This window comes from Pan paniscus, chromosome 19 (assembly GCF_029289425.2).
Source record: "Pan paniscus chromosome 19, NHGRI_mPanPan1-v2.0_pri, whole genome shotgun sequence".
Taxonomy (NCBI): domain Eukaryota; kingdom Metazoa; phylum Chordata; class Mammalia; order Primates; family Hominidae; genus Pan; species Pan paniscus.
In genome coordinates this window covers 88,265,878-88,288,200 of record NC_073268.2, presented here as the reverse complement: position 1 = coordinate 88,288,200, position 22,323 = coordinate 88,265,878, and positions in this window count along the sequence as shown.

Below are 22,323 nucleotides of genomic sequence, written 5' to 3'. Positions count from 1 at the left end.
CAAAAGGGAGGGGTCTAGAGTGTGGAGATGATAATGAGGTGAGAGAATGGGCATAGAGAAAATGCTGGAAAGATAGGACATTGAGTCAGAGAGCTCAGATTTTAAAAGGTCAGAGGTAGGACTATTTTGGGTGATGAAAAATCCAAGACATGCCGTGAGAGTGAGTTGGGAAGAATATAGACAGCGAAAAGCATTCAAATAATGGTCAAGGAACCAGAAAGTCTTAGTGTTCATTGGACATTGACCCCTTCTAGGATGGTTGCAGAGGTTGGCTTCGAAAGAACCCATGAGGCAGCAAGTGTGAGATGGAAGAACCCAAGAGCTCAGAGATAACACTTGTTTTAGGGATGAAGACTAACCCAACTCTCAAGGTAGAATTCTTGATAAACACGGTCTCCTAGGCAAAGAAGATGAAGGGCAGGGAGGGTCTGTTCCTCTTTGTTTTATTACCAAGTTATGCTAGGCCTGAACTGGTGGAACTTGGCTTGTTTTAACAGTGAAGCGGCAAACTGAGTTATTTTCAGTATACAGAGAAGTGGAAACTTCGACAAGAAGAGTGTCAATGACTTGCCCAAAATGACACCATCAAAGTGCTGACCTCAGTTTGTCACTTCATCTCCCTCTTTCTTCCCCTTGGCTGCTTTTCTTGCGTGTAACCTATTACAGCAGAGCCCGATCAGCATGGGCCTCCCTGTTGCGTGCCCCCTGGAGATTTGGCATTTAGATTTGATACAGGGAGGTGGAGGGGAATTTTCCCATTTGGCAGAATGTGTGAAAATCAGGAGGGAATGTTATTCCTGCACAGCAACAAACAGTATCAAATCAGTACTTCTTTCTTTCATCGGACTCTGTTGCTATTTATGTAGATTTAACAGTTCCATAACAATACCTTTCGCTTGGAAAGGTCCTTCTCTTACCAAAAATGCAAAAAGAAACCTGCTATATTTTTCATTTCAGAAGTAGACACCACAGGGCCAGGCGCGGTGGTTCACGCCTGTAATCCCAGCACTTTGGGAGTCCAAGGCGGGTGGATCACGAGGTCAGGAGATCCAGACCATCCTGGCTAACAGAGTGAAACTCTGTCTCTACTAAAAATAAAAAAATAAAAAAAAAAAAGAAAAGAAAAAAAATTAGCTGGGCTTGGTGGCGGGTGCCTGTAGTCCCAGCTACTCGGGAGGCTGAGGCAGGAGAATGGCGTGAACCCAGGAGGCGGAGCTTGCACAGTGAGCCGAGATTGCACCACTGCAGTCCAGCCTGGGCGACAGAGCGAGACTCCATCTCAAAAAAAAAAAAAAAAAGAAGTAGACACCATTGATTCTTTTTCTACTTTTATTATTATTTTTAAAATAATGAACTACTTGTGCATTTACCTCCCACCAACCTGACTCCTACCTAGGTGTGAGGTCCTTAAAGATTGAAATTCTTCTGTGTCTTGATTGTAGAATCCTCTAAACTCTTCCAGTTCTTAGCACATGGCAAGTGTGTTTGTTGAATGAATAGGCGAAACTCTTTTTCCCACCACTCTAAAGTGGGTGCTTTGAGGCTTTTGCCTAACTGTGGCAGGGATGCTTCACACTAAGCCCTTGTCTCTTGCCCATGGCTCCCTGTGATAAATGCAACAGAGATGGTAGAAATAAAAAAGATCAGGGCCCAAGACACCCAGGTTTAATCTTGGCTTTACCACTAGCTATGTAGTGTCAAGTAAATCTTTCAATCTCTCTGAACCTTCATGTGCAAATGGAAAGAAATAATACGTCCTTTGGTTGGGAGGAAGATGAAATGTGATTATATGTGGCCTGGTAACTGATATATAGGAACGGATCAATTAAGGAGAGATTCCTTCTTGACCTGCATCCATATATTTATCCATCTACCCATGTCCCAGGGCATGTATCTCTGAGATGTTGAACTAATTAAAAAGTGTCTCCTGAAGCTGTGGAACAGCTTTCTGCTTGGTACAAAATTAACCTGCCATTGATTTTGTAAGTGGGACCTAGTACAAGCCATGTAGCTCAGATGCCCATGGGTGAACTGAGGTGGAGGAGAGCAGGGCATCCATAAATCCTAGCCCATCCTGTCACTAGGCAGCAGGTTGTTTAAGAACACAGTGGTGAGAGCCTCTTTTCTGAAAGGGGTAGTGGTCGTGGTGACCAGGAACCTTGACTATCAAGAATGAGGACAGGAAAGATTTTTTTTTGAACACTCACCATGTTCCAGGTACTGCTCCAGTTGTTTTCTACTTGTGACATATTTTAATCATTCAATAAAACCCATTCAGGCTGGGAACGGTGGCTCATGCCTGTAATCCCAACACTTTGGGAGGCTGAGGTGGGGGGATCATTTGAGGCTAGGAGTTTGAGACCAGTTTGGCAAACATGCTGAAACCCCATCTCTACTAAAAATAAAAAAATTAGCCAGACGTGGTGGCGCATGCCTGTAATCCCAGCTATTCCGGAGGCTGAGGCATGAGAATCGCTTGAACCTGGGAGGCGGAGCTTGCAGTGAGCCAAGATCACGCCACTGCACTCCAGCCTGGGCAACAGAGCAAGCCTCCATCTCAAACTCAAACAAAAACAAAAGCTCTTCAAGGATTTGAGAGGGCCGGAATTTCAGAGAAAAGAAATTATGGGTGTGCCAGCTTTAAAACTACCCCTGAGTCAAAAAATATATGAGTATAGATTGATTTGTTCAAAACTGCTTTATGCAAAGAGAAATGAAAGAAGCTGGAGCCACTGTAGATGGATGGAAGGGTTCCAGGGCAGCCTCTGGACTAACAGTAGACTGTAAGCTGCACCAAAGCGGGGGTCCCATCTGTTTGACCCATCCTTGCACACCTATTAACAGACAATAGGCGCTGGATACGGGATTTGATGTTTGGAGCTACAGTGGCCGTTAGGAAAAGTGAAGAGAATTTCAGGAACCATGATACAGAGCCCTGACACATTTGAGCTGCTATTTGATAAATTAATTCAGCCTGGAACCACCTACCTTCAGATTTCTTGCCCTTGTTTTTAAAAGTCTTTTTTTTTCCCAATTAAAAAAAAATGCACAGAAGCATCCTAACTGAGCTTATCACTCAGTGTGAGCCTGGGCTTCATTTCTGTCCCTTGGTTGGATTATCTGAATCATACTCCTTGATAGGGCAATGCCTTATGAGGCTGGTGGCAGCACCTATTTCTGAGGGCTAAACTATAAAATATGCTGGGACCCTTGGGTTGCTCTCCCCCACTGCTAAACAAACTCAAGCATTTCACATGAGCGTTGGATTCCCAGCAGTGCCGGTGGCGGAGAATGGGCCTGGCAGTTTGGTGTTTGATTTGTCAGGGTGCCACATGGAGCCAGGTGCCAGGGCCGTGTCACATGATCCGAGCATCTTGCTGACCTGCCTGCTGCTGTGCCTCATGGCAGCCCAGGGTTTAAGAAGCATAGTTTGCATTCTTCCCTCTACTGGAGAGTTTTATGAAGAAAGACACTTGAACTGGTCCACTGGGCATTTTCCCCTTCTTTTTTCTGTGGGATCTGCTGTCTCTCCAACCTAAACTGGGGGGTGGGGTAGGGGGAGGCCTGGGTGTGTTCTGAAACTTTATTAACCATTCATCAGAGGAGAATGTAATTTGGATGCATATATGCTTAGGTGAGACACTCAGGAGTATTTGTGACTCTGGTGTGTATACATCTGTATTTCATGGAGCTGCAGAAACCCAACATCTATTCCTCAAACACAGTATCCTGACATGGGGCTGGCTGCCTGGGAAGAGCCATTCCATCCAGTAGCTACTGGATCTCCCCTTTATTTTCTCTGTGGTGACCCAAAGTAGTTGGCATAAAGTGATTAGATAGGAAGACCTGAGAGGTGTCTAAGCAACGGCTCCTAGGAGAAGCAATTGTCCTGTTAATATTGGACAAATGAGAGCTGCATTTTCAATTCATTCTCTCAGAAGAAAGAAACTCTCCCTGCTCAGGCTTTGTCATTGCCCGGTGGGCTGAAGGTCATTGGGTTCCACAGAGAGTAGCAGGTGGTATGCAGGTAGCAGAGACAGGGAGATGCAGCACCCGCAGGTGCACCCTGGCTTGGATGAGCACATTGGAGGGAAGCAAAGCAGCAAAGTCTTCCCCAGGAATCACCTGTAAAACTTAAGGCATAAGCATAGTGCCCAGGAGCAAAAGCCCATCTGCACTGAACCAGTACCAAGACAAGTGGCTTCACTTCTTTGATTATCAAATTTCACAAGCTTTTTGGGGAGAAGAAGCAGGGCATCATCTTTGGAACCTTCAATATCTCCTCCACGCCTCATTGACATGAAGTTGTACAGTGAGTCTGGAATTCTCAATTGAACTTTGGGTCCAGCCAACTGTAATCAACCTTCTTGTCTTGATAGAATTCCAAGATTCAGTTCCCCCTTGGTTACTACTGGATTTGGATATCTTCATCATGTCCACCACCCAAGGCTTTTTTATTTTTTAGGTTTTTATTTTGAAACAACTTCAAACTTCCATAAAAATCGCAAATATGGTACAAGGAAATTTTTTCATGAGCCATTTGAGAGTGAGTGGCCCATGTGATACTGCATCCCTGCAAAAACATTCCTGTGTAATTCTACAAATGGCATAGCTTTCTACAAGGCAACATAGCTCCATCCTACATGTCTATAATGCAGCCATCACAACCTGGAAATTAACGTTGATAACTTATTGCCACTTAATATTCAGAGCTCAATCACCTTCACCCATTGTTCCAATAATGTCTTTTGTAGCAAAAAGATCCAGTTGTCATTTATTCATCATGTTTGATTTGAATCATAACAGTTTCTCAGTCTTTCCTTGACTTTCATGGCATTGACAGTTTTAAAGGCTGTAGGCCAACTATTCTTAGGATATCTCTCAATTTCAGTTTGTCTGATGATCCCTAATTATTAGATTTAGGGGATGCATCTTTGGCAGGGATGTTACATGATGCTGTGTCCTTGTTAGATTCTGGCACATGGTACACAGGTGGGCCTGTCTGAGTCCTCCATCATAAAGTTATCCCTTTCCCCTGTGTCATTAGTAAACGTTTTTCTTTTGGTGGAGAAGTATTTTGAGACTATGAAAATGTTCTGTTTCTCATAAAATTTTCAATTAATTTACATCAATATGTGGACTTGAAGATTCCTATTTTCTTCATTACCCATATGCCATTACTTCATTATTAATTTTGTTGCTCAGATTATCCAAGGTTTGACAAGCAGAACCTCCTCTGAGCTGACTTTTGTGCCTTTTTTGACGTGTCCTCATCATTTCTTTCTTTCTTTTTTTTTTTTTTTTTGAGACGGAGTCTTGCTCTGTCGCCCAGGCTGGAGTGCAATGGCGCGATCTCAGCTCACCGAAACCTCTGCCTCCCTGGCTCAAGTGATTCTCCTGCCTCTGCCTCCCGAGGAGCTGGGATTACCGGCATGTGCCACCATGCCTGGCTAATTTTGTATTTTTAGTAGAGACAGGGTTTCTCCATGTTGGTCAGGCTGGTCTCAAACTCCCAACCTCAGGGGATCCGCCCACCTCGGCCTCCCAAAGTGTTGGGATTACAGGCGTAAGCCACGGCACCCAGCCTGTCCTTGTCATTTCTGAGCAACTCCTTGATTTATGGAACAATGATCCAGGTTCATCCTGTACTTTCCCTGCCCCAGCCCGGAAATCAGCCATTTCTCCAAGGAGCCTTGGTTCCGTTTAGTGGAGAATAATACATAGGAAACAGTTCTGGGAACTAAGTGTGCTCGTTTGCTGTTGGGATGTTGCCGCTCCCAGGCCCTCTCTGCCGAATCGTGGGCATAGACATATGTGGAAGTGTATGCCACACACACACACACACACACGAACATACACATACTGACATTTACATCTATATTTATTTCTGTATTTATCTATGTGTATTGAAAAGCTCACATTTACATTATCTTCATTTTCAGTCCAGCACCTGGGGTTCATTCTCATTTTCTCCCTTCCTACATGTGGTACTCCTTTCCCCACAGTGAGGAATTTGTCTTTTGTTATCTTTAGTCCATTTACTTATTTAGTTAATCCCCCTGCAGATAACCCAATCCCTCATCACTGTGGTCACCTTCTGCTCCACCCAGATGCCTCTTCATCCTGCACAGGCTCCAGTACCCATGCTGGGCCCTTCCCCAAGTGTAAACACCTTCCTCACCCTTTGAGCCTGACACCCGACCTTGGGTCACTGTGGCTCATCCCTGCCTTCTAGTGTGGACAGCTACACTAATGGCTTTCAACCTGAAGTGTTCCAGAAAGGAAGAGGAAGAAGGAAAGAAAAGGATGGGGAAAACTATACATGGTCTTTGCAGTGAGAATTTAGTACCCAGAGTATAGGAAACCATGTAGGCAGTTTGGTCTATTAAATCTATTTTAATGAGGCCTATTTTTGTTGGACTGAGCTATGTTGCATTAAAATCACTTGTAGTTTCTCTCCGTCTTCTCTTTGCTTCCCTCCCCAAATGACACTGATTGCCTGAGGTTCCTCTACCCAAAAGCCAGGCCTTGCTCCTTACTTTAACTCACTGTCCACTCAGATTAGGGTTTGGAGAGTCTCCTTTGGTGACTGGAAGGGGAAGACAAATCCCTAGCGGCAGCTTCTGTGCCTCCCCCCACTCCTTTTTGGCAGAGTCTCCCTGTGCCTTCCACTCCTCTATGGCCACTTTCACAGGCTGAGTTTCCAGCTCTTTGCCCACCCTTTCCCCTTTGGAAACCCCATTCTGTTTGGGAACAAAATGCCTGGGAGTCATGAGAAGCAGGATGGGGAAAGCCAAGGCCACCCCTGATCCTGGCCTGGCTTGTTTAATGCTGTGGGGCCACATTCCTTCTACTCCCTAGGCCCGACCTCATTCTCCTGAGGTTGGGAAAAAGAATAGGGCCCACTGCCTGGTCACTGAGAACAGGCCCTCTGATGCCCCTGGAGGATTTGGGATTAGCTTGCAAAGGCAAAGGGCCATCTGACTCTGCCACCAGAGCTATTTCTACCCCGTGACACCACTCGCCACAGCCTCCCCATCACTCTCAGGCATGGCCACCGTCTCTTTTCCCTGACCCTGTGTCAAGGTCTGTTGTCCATTCTGCTGTTTGGTCCACTGGGGGAAGGAGACAGAGATGTCGGCATGGACTGATGAGTAGGCAGGAAGGCCCAGAAACAGGGAGCTGTGGTGCCAAAGAAAACCACCCATTTCACCCCAAAGGATGTAGGGACAAAGACCAGCTCTGCATGTCAGGTTTGGGTTTTATGTGTCTCCATAGGTCCTGTTTGGCTGGAACTTTACATGAAAGATGGGGACAGCTAGTTTTCTTCTCTGAGTCATGGGAGAGAAAGAACATGGCTCCTTGGGGACTTCTAAATGCCGGAGACAGAGAACTCAAAGATGGCTCTCAGAGACATGCAGGATATTGGCGTATTGGCGTTTCCACCTCGGCTCCATTACGTCCCTTCCCTGCTCTAAGATTCTTGAATGATGTGAATCCTTCCCTAGAGAATGCAGTGGCCTGGTCATAACTTGTTAAATGCCGTAATTAAAATAGTTCTCTTATTAACTTGGTGATAACACTTTTTTTCCCTCCTCCTCTGAAATTACATGTTAGCATTTTGTTAATTAAATTTCCAGTTCCAACAGAACTGCCATGTGGTTTTCACGGGGCCCTCTTCCTGGGGGGGGGGCGGGAAGGTGGATGAGCAGGTCAGACTGGTTCTCATCTTTTCTGGGGCCAAACGCCTCTTCTGCAAGAAGAAGATGGAGAGAAGAAAACAGAACCACTCTACACCTATACAAGGTAGCCAGATTTAGCAAATAAAAGTAAAAGACACTCAGTTAAATTTGAATTTCAGATAAACAACCAATAATTTTTTTTAGGGTTAATATGTCCCAAAGATTGCATGGGCCATACTTATGCCAAAACCATATCGATTATTTCTCTTATAGTAAGACTCAGGCATCCTGTATTTTCTCTGGCAATGCCACATCTACATCTAAACCTCGACTCACAGCTCAAGAGAAGAAAGGTTTTCTACTCCAGAGAAGAAAGTGTATAATGATTCTTTAATTATTGAATTAGCATCAGGGGTGGTTTTTATTCTTTTAGTCAGCTCCTTATTCTCATACTCTCAAAATATTTTACAGTTATGTGTTTTATTAATACTGGTATGATGATCAGTGTGGATCTATTGCTCTCTTAATCATTTAAATCATATCTAGGATGTACCAGGTACTGTATGAGAGGCTGGAGTTACAAAAGTTAATAAGACAGACTTTCATTTACAAAGCCAGATGGTGGCTTTGTAAATAAAACTTTATTGAAACACAGCCACACCCATGTATTTCCTGTTTATGGCTGCTTTCACCTCCAGTGCTGAGTTGAATAGTTGTAACACAGACTGTGTACCCTGAAAACCTAAAATGTTTACTTGCTGGCCATTAACAGAAGGTTTGCTAACTTGACCTAGAAGAAGAGGTAGTCAAATATGCTAAGAGAGATGTAAGCAAAGTGTGTGGGAACCACAAAGGGTACTCAACTCTTCTGTGCCACTGTGAATGTATCAGAGCTGACATTGGAGCTGAATTTTAAAGGAGTCATCAACAGGTGGGAAGGGGAGAGGGACTCAAATCCGAAGGGGAAGAAACAGCATCTGCAGAAGCACAAAAGGTACTTTGGGGCTACGTCCTGGGGATGTGGAGGGTGTGTGGGTGAAGGGTGGGAAAATACCTCCTTTCAAGTTCTTAGTATGTCAAATGTTTACACATATTCAGTTCTATAATGTACACAGCAGATCTTGAAGTTGAAATTCGAATCCATATTTTATACGGGAGTCACTGAAGACTCAGAGAGTTGAATTTAATTGTCCAAAGTCTCAAAGAAGGAAGGAGAAGGGTCATGATACTAACTCAGAGTGGACCTGTCTAGAGCCGTCATTCCCAGCAACCTCTATGCCAGCAGTCCCCAACGTTTTTGGTGCCAGGAACCGGTTTTGTGGAAGACAGTTTTTCCATGGACCCAGTATGGCCAGGGTGTGAGGTGTGGGATGGTTTCAGGATGAAACTGTTCTACCTCAGATCATCAGGCATTAGATTCTCATAAGGAGCACACAACCTAGATCCCTCACATGTGCAGTACACAATAGGGTTCACGTTCCTATGAGAATCTAATGCCACCACTGATCTGACAGGAGGTGGAGGTCAGGGAGCAATGCTTGCTTGCCTGCTACTCACCTCCTGCTGTGGGACCTGGTTCATAACATGGTATTGGTCCATGGCCTGGGGGCTGGCGACTTCTGCTCTATGCTGCATTGCATGATGCACATGCCCATTGTGACCAACCAAGGGTTCCTGGAGGACAGGGAGCATCTCTCACTCTACAGCAGTGCCTCACAACTGGGGATGAATTTGCCCTCTGAGGGACATTGGGCAATGTCTAGAGATATTTGGGTTGTCACATTTTTGAAGGGAGGTGCTACTGGCGTCTCGTGGTTAGAGGCCAGGGTTGCTGTTAAACATCTTAGAATGCACAGGATGGCCCCATAACATGGAATGATCCACCCAAAATGTCAATCATGCCATGATTGAGAACCTTGCTCTATATCCCTATGCCCAACACAGGCAAATAAAGGGGCACTTGGTAAACATTTGTTGAACTGGAAAAAAGAAAAGTGTGTTTAGGGAATGGAGAAAAGTTTGGAGTCATTGGTGAGAAGGGTGTAATGGTAGAAGATGGTGCAAGAATATAAATTAGAATTGAATTGCAGGCATGCAAGGTTTGACATACAGGAGTTTTAATTTATTCTAAAGGAGGGACATTTTACTTTATAAGAGTGATACCATTAGGTGTGCATTGGAGTGTTACACTGACTGTATAATAAAGAGATTTGAGTAGGGAGAACTATCAGGTGGCCTCAACTAAGGCAACAGCAGTGGAAAGACAGAGGCAGAAACCATTTTGCAAGAAGTTAGAAGGTAGATTTAGCAGGAGTTGGATGTGTGAAGCAAGAGGGAGAGTCACCAAGATACTTGTTTGAACAATTACGACACTGATTGAGGTAAGGGATATAGGAGGGGGGTAGACCAGGTGTGCATGCATAGGTGGAGGTGGGAGGGATGATGATGTTGGATTTGCTCATTTGGAGGTGGCTACAGAATTCCCTGTTCCCATGTGGCAATTTTCAGTAGGCCGCTGGAAATTTGAATCTGAAAACTGGAAAATAAGATTGATATGAAAGTATTGATTAATGCATCTATATTTTTCCCATTGATGTATATCCTTCCTTACATAGTTTTGCCTGTTCTCCTTGCCAGACCATAAGTCCCCATTGTCAGAGATGGTGTAGAGGCGATGAGCTCAGACAGGATTGGGTTTGAATTCTGGCTCTACTGTGTTCTAGCCATGTAATACCAGGATGTTATTTTGGTTTTCTGAGCCATAAAATTTCCTTATCTCTAAAACGGGTGTAATATTAGCTACCTTAGGGGCTCTTATGAAGATTAGATGCAGTTTTGATTGTAAAGCATGTAGGATGTTTTCTGTAAAGGTAGCAATTTATTTTATTTTTTTATTTTTACTTTTGGTGGTATATAGTATATACAGTGGGTGTATATATTTATGGGGTACCTGAGATGTTTTGATACAGGCATGCAATGTGAAATAAGCACATAATGAAGAATGGAGTATCCATCCCCTCAAGCGTTTATCCATTGAGTTGCAAACAATCCAATTACACTCTTTAAGTTATTTTAAAATGTACAGTTGTTTACTGTACTTACTCAATTGTTTCTTTAATATTTTACTCTCTAATCCCAGTGTGCACATGTGCATGAGCACATACGTGCATGCACACACATGCACACACATGTGCACACACATGCACACATGCGCACATGCATACACACGCGCACACGCACACACACATGCATACACAGCCTAGTACAGGATTCTGTGAAGCTTGATGTTGTCTCTAGAGGCCAACTGTCTTTCCCTATTAAACTAAAATGAAAAAACTCATTGTGAAAACTCATTAAGCTTTACACGTATGTTTTATGCATTCTTTTTCTGTATGAATGTTGTTTTAATACGAAGCTGAAAGATGAAGAAACTGAGGCATGAGCAAGATGAAGGAAGGAAATTACTAATCACATTGTCCCCATGTCCAAATATAACAGAACATCATCAAAACTCTCCTTCAAAGATTGGCCCAATCCTAGCTGCTTCTCAACACTCTTTTTCTTTAGGAAAACTTGTCTTGGCTTAGTGTTTCTGTCTCTATTGGAACAACAGGACTAGAAATCAAGTTATGGACTGTCAGGACCTCTCTTGGATAATGGAATTTCCTTGATGTATCAAAATATTATTATTATTAGTTTGTTTTTTAGTGGGTGATGGGCTGGTCATTGAGAGGTGAGATGGTCAATTCAGTTTTGGATGCTGGCTGGACGGATAGACTCATTGTCATTTAAAATGAACTTCTGATGGACTGGGAGAAATATATATGCAACATATGTGATAAAAGACTTGTATCCAGAATACATAAAGGATTCTTACAATTCAGTGAGAAGGCAAACAACTCAATGAAGAATAGCAAAATATTCACCAAAGAAAATATACCAATGGTAAATAAGCACATGAAAAAAAACCCTCCAAACCATTAGCCATTGATCAGGAAGGAAACACAACTTACATCCCTGAGATACCACAGCCACTAGAAGGGCTAATATTAAAAAAAGGAAAATCCTAGGCCGGGCACTATGGCTCATGCTTGTAATCCCAGCACTTTGGGAGGTTGAGTTGGGTGGATCACGAGGCCAGGAGTTCGAGACCAGCCTGGCCAACATGGTGAAACCCCATCTCTATGAAAAATACAAAAGTTAACTGGGCGTGGTGGTGTGTGCCTCTAATCCCAGCTACTCGGGAGGCTGAGGTAGAGAATCGCTTGACCCCGGGAGGCAGAGGTTGCAGTGAGCCGAGATTGTGCCACTGCACTCCAGCCTGGGCGACAGAGGGAGACTCCATCTAAAAAAAAATGAGAAATCCTGATAACATCAAGTGTTGGCAAAGATGTAAAGCAATTGAAACTCTCATACGTTGCTGGTGGGAATGCAAAATGGCAAAGCCACTTTAAAAAACAGCTTAGCTGTTTCTTATAACATTAAACATACACTTCCCATACCACTCAGTAATCCCAGTTCTTGATATTTACTCAAGAGAATGAAAACATGTTCACATAAAGACTTGTACTCAAATATTCATAGCAGCTTTATTCCCCAAATTGGAAACAACCCAAATGTCCATTAGCTTGTGGTATAACTGACCATGCAAGGAAAAACTACTCAGTAATAAAAAGAAACAGACTTCTGGTACACATAATGACATAGATGACTCTCCAAAGCTCTTTATGCTAAATAAATAAGCCAGACCCAAAGGACGACATACTGCACGCTTCCATTTAGACAAAATTCTAGAAAAGGCAAAGCTATAGAGTCAGAAATCAGCTCAGTGGTTGCCAGAGACAGGCTGAGGGATGTGGATTGACTGTAAAGGGCACAAGAGAACCTTCTGGAGCAATGAAAAAGTTCCCTATCATGAGTGTGGTGTTGGTTTTGCAACACAGCTGTCAAACTCATCTAGTTGTAAATTTATAACAGGAGGCTTTGACTGTATGTAAATTATACCTCAATAAAGCTAATTTTAAAAAAACAACCCATGACAGTGGCAACCTCCTGCCTCAGGACACGACATTCTTGTTACCTGGAATGCCTTCCCCTTCTTGCACCTTTTAAGCCTGGCTCCCAATCCTAAATTTCCAAATCACTCTTTTTCTACTTCCTTGGAATTGTAAAATTTCATTACTACAAAATTTTTGGTCCATGTTAACATGTTGCTTTTTATAATTTTGCTGGTTTCATCAGTGCATATCTGATATTAAACCAATCCATTGATGATTATACCACTATCCTTAATTATTATTATTGATGGAAATAAATATCTTCAGTGCACACACTATAAGACATGACTCATGGCTGGGCACGTTGGCTCACACCTGTAATTCCAGCACTTTGGGAAGCTGAGGCGAGCAGATGGCTTGAGTTCAGGAGTTTAACACCAGCCTGGGCTGTAACATGGCAAAACCGCATCTCTACAAAAAATTTAAAAATTAGCCAGACATGGTGGCATGCACCTGTAGTGCCAGCTACAAGGGAGGCTGAGAGGTGGGAAGATTGCTTGAGCCCAGGAGGTCGAGGCTGCAGTGAGCCAAGATCATGCCACTGCACTCCAGCCTGGGCAACAGAGAAAGACCCTGTCACAAATAAAGACACGACCCAGAGTGGCATGGGTGCCACTATGGGTTATGGGGACTGTAGCATGGACTACCTTAAATTCCCTTCCCAGTGGCTGTCCTGGCCCATTTTGTACTCTAACCCAGAAAGCTTTATATCACACCAAGGTACAGGGGTTGTGGCTTAGAGCATAAGCCAGTAACCTAGCTGGCTTAACTGTGGGTTAACTGCTTTCCCATCTGTAAAATGGGCATGATATTAGTACCTAGGGTGGTCAGGATTTAAATCAATTCCTATGTTCCAACTGCTTTAAAAAATGCCTGGAACAGAGTGGGCTCTATGTACATGTTTTATTCAAATAATTTTTAAAAATATATTATTTCTAACATTGGAATGCAAATTCATATTTAGCTGCTCACTTTTTTTTACTCTGATATAAACTTATTTAAGAGTAAGGACTCCTTAAACAGTCCCTGTGTAAACCTGGTGTGCTCTTCTAGCTTAGCTCCGATGGCATGGTCTGAAACTCTTGGTTGAAGTATTGCCCTTCCTTGTAGATTTCTCCAGGGCAGGGTCTTTGTCCTAGTTATTTGCGTCCCCAGTACCCAGCACAGTTCTTTGATTACAAATAGTACCTTGGTAGTGAGGGTTCCAACTGAGGTTCGGTGACATGCCTGAGGTTAAACAGCTTTTAAGGGGCTAACTGAGGCCTCTTGAATACCAGTCCAGAAGTCTTGGGAGGGTGGACTTTCTCTGATTATTTTAATCAGCAGAGAATTCAGAAAAACAAGTCAGTTATCAGTTTTGAAACACATGTACTCAACTCTGAAGATAAATTCATGGTTACATATGTTTCCTTGAGCTGTGAAGTTGAGTTCACACTCCTGAAGTCTATTGCAACTGGACTGTGATGGGAAGTGGCAGGTCTGAGATATCAAACTCCTGCAAGTGTAGTCAAGAGTTAATCAGGTCTCACCTTGGCCTTGGCTTGACTGTCTTCAAGGCTGGCCTTTGGGACTCTGGACACTTGGAGCCCACTCTAAGCTTTGTTCCTGACTGACTCATCTTGGAAGACATATGTTCCACCCAGCAGGTCCACTTCCTTTGGTTGGTACCATGTCCCTGCTGTAACACAGGGATGAGCCTGCTTTGCATGGTTTGCTTCATCTCATGCAAACTTAGATGAGTTTGACCACTGTATTGCAAATCCAACACCACGCTCATAATAGGGAACTCTTCCATCACTCCGGAAAGTTCTTGTGTGCCCTTTGCAGTCAATCCACATCCCCTAGCCTGTCCCTGGCAACCACTGAGCTGCTTTCTATCTCTATAGCTTTGCCTTTTCTAGAATTTTGTCTAAATCTTCTCAGCCCAAGATACCTACCCACCCACTTCTGGACTCCCCTAGTTACTAATCATTGATGTGGCCTCCTGAACAGATGCTTCCTGTATCAACCTGACTAAAGCAATCGACAAAGGAAATCTGCTGAAACAACTTACGGATTTCAAAGTCAAACTGGAGTTACTTTTTAATTCGCCCTTTAACACTCTATATTCTCCTTGATATGATGATAGTATAATCCGGAAAAGGGCAGAGTAGGTTACCTTGGTGTGATGGTATATTAGTCCGTTCTCATGCTGCTGATAAAGACATACCCAAGACTGGGCAATTTACAAAAGAAAGAGGTTTATTGGACTTACAGTTCCACATGGCTGGGGAGGCCTTGGAATCATGGCAGAAGGCAAGGAGGAGCAAGTCACATCTTACATGGGTGGCAGCAGGCAGAGAACTTGTGCAGAGAAACTCCCATTTTTAAAAACCATCAGATCTTGTGAGGCCCATTCACTAACAGCACAGGAAAGACCCGCCACCATGGGTCATCTCCTATCAGGTCTCTCCCACAACACATGGGAATTATGGGAGCTAGAAGATGTGATTTGGGTGGGGACACAGAACCAAACCATGAGGATGAGATTTGGGTGGGGACAGAGAGAAAAACCATATCAGATGGTTAATATTAGGTGTCAGCTTGATTGGATTGAAGGATGCCTAGTTGGCTGCTGAAGTATTGTTTCTGGATGTGTCTGTAAGGGTGTTGCTAGAGGAGACTGACAGCTGAGTTGGTGGACTGAGAGAGGAAGACTGACCCTCAATACGGGTGGGCGCCATCCAATCGGCTGCCAGTGCAGCTAGGATGAAGCAGGTGCAAGAGGGTAGGATAACCTTGCTTGCTGAATCTTCTGGCTTTCATCTTTCTCCCATGCTGGATGGTCCTCCTGCCCTTGGACCTCAGACTCCAGGTTCTTTGGTTTTTGGACTCTAGGACTTGCACCAGTGGCTTGCCAGGGGCTCTTGGCCCTTCCATCACAGTCTGAAGTCTGCACTGTCAGCTTCCCTGGTTTTGAAGGTTTCCAACTTGGACTGAGCCACTACTGGCTTTTCTCTTCCCCAGCTTGCATATGGCCTATCATGGGACTTTACCTTGTGATCATGTGGGCCAATTCTCCCTAATAAACTCCCTTTCTTATAGACATAGATCCTATTAGTTCTGTCCCTCTGGAGAACCCTGACTAATACATTTGGTTTAAATCAACAAATGTTTATGGAGTACCTATCATGGGCCAAATGCTGTACTTGTTTTTCCCTCAAGATTCTCAAGAAGTGACAGCAGCATCTGTCTTATCCCTGGTACTTAAATAAGACATCTCCCATTGTCCTGGGAAGATCAAGCCATTGAGCATTTATGTGTCTCTGCCCTAAAGAGTTCCTAAGGCCAATCTTGAATTCTCCCCTCTCCCAGACTTTCAGAAGGATCAGTTTAGGAGGCAGGGCACTGCAGAGCTGTAGGCCTCTTACCTGGACACCCTGTGTTGTCTGTTCAAGCAAGGAGGCTCCCCTCTAAGCCTGCAGGCTCCTTGCTGTCTGACCCCAGCCATCTACCCTTGCTTCAAATTACAAGTAGGACTAGAAGCCAAGAGCCAGCCCAATGCATCACAGTTCTCACTAAGGAGACAAACCAAGCTGCCAGCCAGCAGGGCTTGGCTACAAAAGCTCAGGATGCAGCAAGCTTATCCAGAGAAGGTGATTTTGTTTCTAAATGCAGCTTCTCTCTCTGCAGAACCTACACATTTCTTCCAATTGCTTTTCTGTTTAAAGATGAGCAGTCTTGTTGGGGGTGCCATCGGTCTGTGTGTGTGTGTGTGTGTGTGATGGGGCATGCAATTGCGTAGTAATTTAACTGACTTCATTTAAGGTAAGGGCATGCCATTGGTTCAGTCCCCGTTAGGTTCTAATTAACCTGACTCTATACTGGAGCCACAGAAGACACTGATGATCCAAGAAGACGCTCTTACAAATGAACCTTCATGGTCCAAAATCTTCATGGTCCACAGGGAGGCAGGATGTATAAGAGGTGCATTTGCATCCTTTACTCACAAAATATGTGAACAGCTTCCCTCCTCACCCTGCCCCCACCATCCTCCCACACAAAGACACACACTCGGCTTATAATTTGGTTTGTCAGCTACTTGATAAAAATTCTAGTAATGGGCAGCGGAGTGACTCCTTGGGGAGGGCCCTGCTAGTTCTTAATCTCAGCAGAGGTGGATAGATCTGGGGACCTGGGAAAAGCTAGGCTCTTGGAGATGCAGCCTTTGCTATTGGTTATTTTGTTGATGTGGATATACTTTGGAATCCAGAAACTCTGAAAGGAAAGAGTTGTTGATTCCCTGATATTGCATTCATTCATTCATCACACATCCATTGAGCCCCTCCTGGTGGGGACAGGCACAGTGCTTCCTGTGAGAAGTATGTTAGTTTCATAGGCAACCCTGGGAGGGTCCACGGTCATTTCTGTAGAAAAGCCTTGGACTGGGAATCAAGAGACTGAATCTGTCCTGAGTCTTTTGCTCATTTGTTGGGTGACCTTGCGCAAGTCACTTCCCATCCCCGGGATTTCAGGTTCTCGCCTGAGCTTCCCTCCAGCTCTGACGCTCTGCATTTCAGCTTCATAAAGCAGGGAGGACCCAGAAGCATGTGCCCGGACAAGCCTCCCTCTTCCCTCTGCTCCTGGCTAACTCTGAGGGCCAGGCTGGCTGTGGCTAGTTCTTACTTTCCCCTCAGGCTTCTCCTCAAGGTTTTCCCTCTTCTTTATCCTCGCTCCCCACAAAAGTAAGGGAGAGATGAACAGAGGAATATGGATACAGAGAGAAGAATAACCAAAAACCAAAAAAAATCCTCAAGATTTCCTGTAGCCAGCGAGGAATATCAGGTTTCAACCTGAACAAAAACGTGCTGTTGCACTGCCTGGCTATTGCCTGACTTTGGAACCCAAATGGGTGTTCTCTGTCAAGTCAGAGATTGTGGTTCAGAGTGAAGACTGACTTATATACACATTGCCATGGCAACGTTTAGGTAAACTGGCTCAGAGGCCTGAGGATGGATATTATGGGATCGCTTCCTTTCTTCTTTTTTTTTCTTTCCTCTCAACACTAGCCTAAGGTAAAGAACAGCGGAGCTGGGTTAAGTGATTCCTTTTTGGAGATTTCTTACCTTTGTACATATTTGGCTCTGAATTCATCAGTGAAAACTCAGGGAGGTGTCAGCTGAAGGCATGCTGGGGTCCTTGAGTTTTATTGATAACTACATGATGTCATTGATAATTCATGTTGAATGTGACTGATTATGTTGCTAAGGGGAGAAGGGAGCTACGTGTGTGTGTGTGTGTGTGTGTAAACTGGATGGGGGATGCTGGTTGTGACTTTAACTTGAATGTCTACCTTCTCCATTCAGATTTCATCTGTCTGTCCCAGATTCTCTTGATAATTGTCGTATCCAGTGACACCCAAGTTTTCTTTCGTTTGCTTGCCTGAATTTGAATCATTGTCTACCTAGTGCCTGATAGTCACACACCAAGTAGGGCCTTGAAAAACTAAAATAAGCTTCCTCCAGGGAGACCCAGAGCAGATGCAGAAGACATCCTTGCCTCTTATCTCCTCTGGGGGTTGATGCTGGAGACCTTCAAAAGCCTATAGAGAGAGCAATGGGGGTCTTGGATTCTCCTGGCTATTTTATTGTATTGCTTTTCTAACTTGGACTTCTAGGCTGCACACTTGAGGCATCAAACTTACCTACATGCAGAAAGATTGGCCCAGTGAATACCCATACAGGGATTTCTGGAGCTCTCCTAAAGAAGGACAGGCAGCCTTTAAGCAGGATCAGAATCTCACTTGTCAGAGTTCTGTGAGCCACACCAAGATGGGAATTAGGAAGGGAATCCACAAGGTAACGCTGGTGGAATCTGATGGAGTCAGTTCTCCACTAGTCAAGTTCTCCACTCTGCACTTCTTCACAGTCTCTCTGGACTAGTAATACGTTTGTGAAATATAAACTTTTTTTTTTTTTTTTCAGACAGGGTCTCGCTCTGTCACCTAGGCTGGAGTGCAGTGGCATGATCTTGGCTCACTGCAACTGCAACTTCAACTTCCCAGGCTCAAGGGATCCTCCTACCTCAACCTCTTGAGTTCCTGGGACCACAGGCATGCACCACCATGCTCTGCTAATTTTTTGTATTTTTGGTAGAGTTGGGGTTTCGCCATGTTGCCCAGGTTGGTCTAGAACTGAGCTCAAGAGATCTGCCTGCCTTGGCCTCCCGAAGTGCTAGGATTAGAGGCATGAGCCACCACGCCTGGCCTGAAATATAAACTTAATTCTCTTATTGAGTATAATCAAGACAGGGTATTCTTTTCCAAAGATAAAATGCCAGAAAAGTTACAACTTCTGTAGATGTGTGTCTTACATTTACAATAGACAGGTGCCAGAAATCCATGTGTATAGGAAAAATTTGAAGTTGGTGAATTTTAATTATATTTGGTGAAATTGTCAGAGGAAATTCTTGATGATTTCTTTGTAAAGTGCTCTATTTCTTCAAATGTTTCTGTTACCGAGATTTTTCTGCCTTTGGTTGGCTTGGAATTGAGTGTCCCCACAGCTTAGAACAAACAAAAAGTGAACTGGGCCTGGGGAAAAATCAGAGTAAGCAAAAAAGGTCTTTGGCCTCAATCTCTTCTTTTGAGATTTACTTAGCATATTTGGGATATGTGGATACCCTTTCTCCTGGTCTTTAAAATTGCTTAGGTCATATTTTTTCTTTAGAAATAAAATGCTTTTGTCAGGAATTCTTCATTTTTCTTTTCCTTTTTTTTTTTTTTTTTGGAGACAGCATCTCGAGGGCAGTGCCACCATCGGAGCTCACTGCAGCCTTGAACTCCCAGGCTCAAGCAATCCTTCCCACCTCAGCCTCCTGAGTAGCTGAGACGACAGGAGTGCGCCACTAGGCCTGACTATTTATTTATTTATTTTTATAGAGATGGAGTCTCACTATTTTGCCCAGGCTGTTCTTGAACTCCTGGGCTCAAGTGATCTTCCCACCTCGGCCTCCCAAAGTGCTGGGATTATAGGCATGAGCCACCACGCCTGGCCTATTTTTCACATTTTGGAAGCATCTATGGCGCAGGGACAGCTAAGAAACAAAGAGTTTCTATAATTACCTTTAAAAAGCATTTTGACCCCTATTTCTTTGAGACACTCGACTTCTTTGCCAGCTCTGATAATAAACCCCATTTTTGACATTCAGGGAGCAACTCAACAGGAAGAGGAAGCAGGAACTAACCAGAAGAAGACTGTAGGGATACTGGATGGAGAGGGAATAAATCCATTGTAGGTGGCCCAGGACCTTCTGACTCCAGGTTTGAGTCAACATGGAACTCCCAGGATGCTCCTCACTTAAGGAACTAGTAGCACTTGTTCTTTTGTGGGGAGAGGGGATAAAGAAGGGGGAAAACCTTCTCCTCTGGTCCTTCCTAGGCTCTAACCGATTTTAATATAACTCCATTCCTGGCACTATGGTCCTGGAAGCCAAAAGTGAACTCTTTTCTACTTTGATCCTTAGGGAAATTGGAGCAAATCAAGTTGCTTATTTAAAAAAAAAAAATGTCAAGGGTGAGATTCCCTAGGGTGTGGTGTGAGGATTGTACTGGAAAAGGAGGAACACAGTCCAAGCAAACACTGCTGAGAAAGTCTTCCAGCTGGTTGGGTTCCTAATAGTTTCTCTGGGCAAAGGGGAGATCCACTGTCAGATAAAAAGCAACTCATCACCCTCTGAGCAGCAGCTGGGCAAACGGCCAGGCTGGGGAGAACAATGATTTCCTCGCTCTTAAATTTGATGATTAGTTCATATTTATTGGAAGCCTGTGATGCATTTAGCCTTGCAGCCAATGTGCAGAAGGAGGCAGCCCGATGGGATTCATTTTTTCCTATTCAGTTTTTCCAGTTTTCATCAACTGAGTCAGCATCTCCCTAGTTAAGAGTTGTTGAGCTGAATCTCATCTGATCCGCCTATAGCTACTAAAATGGCTCTTAATGCCTTCCCTCTGATTCCAGCCCCCAGATCAAATTGGCCTATGCATATCCACCCTCCCCAACAGCTCCACCCTTTCCTGCATCTCCATCAATGAGATGAAATGGCCTATTTCACTTAAAATACCTCCGTGATTGTGGGTTTCTCATTACTGCCTGTAAACAGACCTCTCTAGTGTTTAACATGTTACTTTAATTAGCTTTAGGGATAGAAGGAAAAAGAGAGGGTATCAGGGTCGGGGGACAGGTTTTCCTTTTTGTTTTTATTTTGTTTTGTTTTGTGTTTTTGAGACAGAGTTTCGCTCTTGTTGCCCAGGCTGGAGTGCAATGGCGCAATCTCGACTCACTGCAACTTCCGCCTCCTGGGTTCAAGCGATTCTCCTGCCTCAGCCTCCTGAGTACCTGGGATTACAGGCGCATGCCACCATGCCTGGCTAATTTTTGTATTTTTAGTAGAGATGGGGTTTCACCATGTTAGCCAGGCTGGTCTTGAACCCCTGACCTCAGGTGATCCGCCCACCTCAACCTCCCAAAATGCTGGGATTACAAGTGTGAGCCATTGCACCCAGCCTGTTTTTATTATTTATTGAGTATTACTGTCTGTTGGACTCCATGTTGTGTACATTCTCTTGCTCACTCCTCACAGCCTCTTTATGAGATAGGCCATCTTATTGACTCAATTATACAAATGTGGAAACTGAGGCTGAGAAAGCCTCCATGGTTCCTGGGAGGAACCACTCTGGTACTGCCTCTGTGGCTTCGGATCCTAGCCACACCTTGGTGTCCCGAAAGGTCAAAAGCCAGGGGAGAAGTACTAAGGGGTACCTTTGGTGTTTGTTTAGGAAAAGAACTGGGGAAACTGATCATAAAGCTCAGGTTTATAGAAATGTTTATAAGGCCAGGTCTGACACGCAAGTCATCCTGAAGCTTGAGCATCCATTTAAAGCATGCATGCTTATGTTTGAATTTGCTCCTGAGACCAAATTGTAGCTCTCTTATGTTCAAATTGCACTTTTCACCAGTGCATTAAAACACCAGTTGCTGATAAACTCAGCCCAGATGCTCCCAGGAGAAGAGCTGCTTGTTCACTTGTTGAAGAAGCTAGTAGGCCGTCTGGAGGTTGGGCAGTCTTACCTGGTCAGATGTGTTGGTGACTCTCCCTGGGGATTACTGGTTCTGGTGGTCTCTGAGGTTGACCCTAATGCAAATTGTTTCATCTCCTCTATTTTGCCCATTAGATGAGCCCTGGATGAAATGATTTGAATATGAATAAGCGCTACAGGGGGTTTGCAAATGACGCCAAGATTTTTGCAATCCATTGCTGTTTTTCCTTCTGGGGATAAAGTGGGTGGTGGTTTACAGCCAGGTGCAGTGTAGTTTATAGACTGCCAGTAGTAGTGGAGGCCAAGAGCAGAGGGAGCTGATAATAACAAACAGTATCCTCTGGGGAATTTCATGGATGGTTCATGGATGTCCCTGAGAAAGTCAAAGTAAAATGTAATTAAATCAAGTTTCCAAATAAAACACTCTGGGCCCAGAAGAGAGTCATGATCTCGGAAGATTAATTAAACACATTGCTAGGTCCTGGGTTAGTACTGGGCATTCAGGGGGATC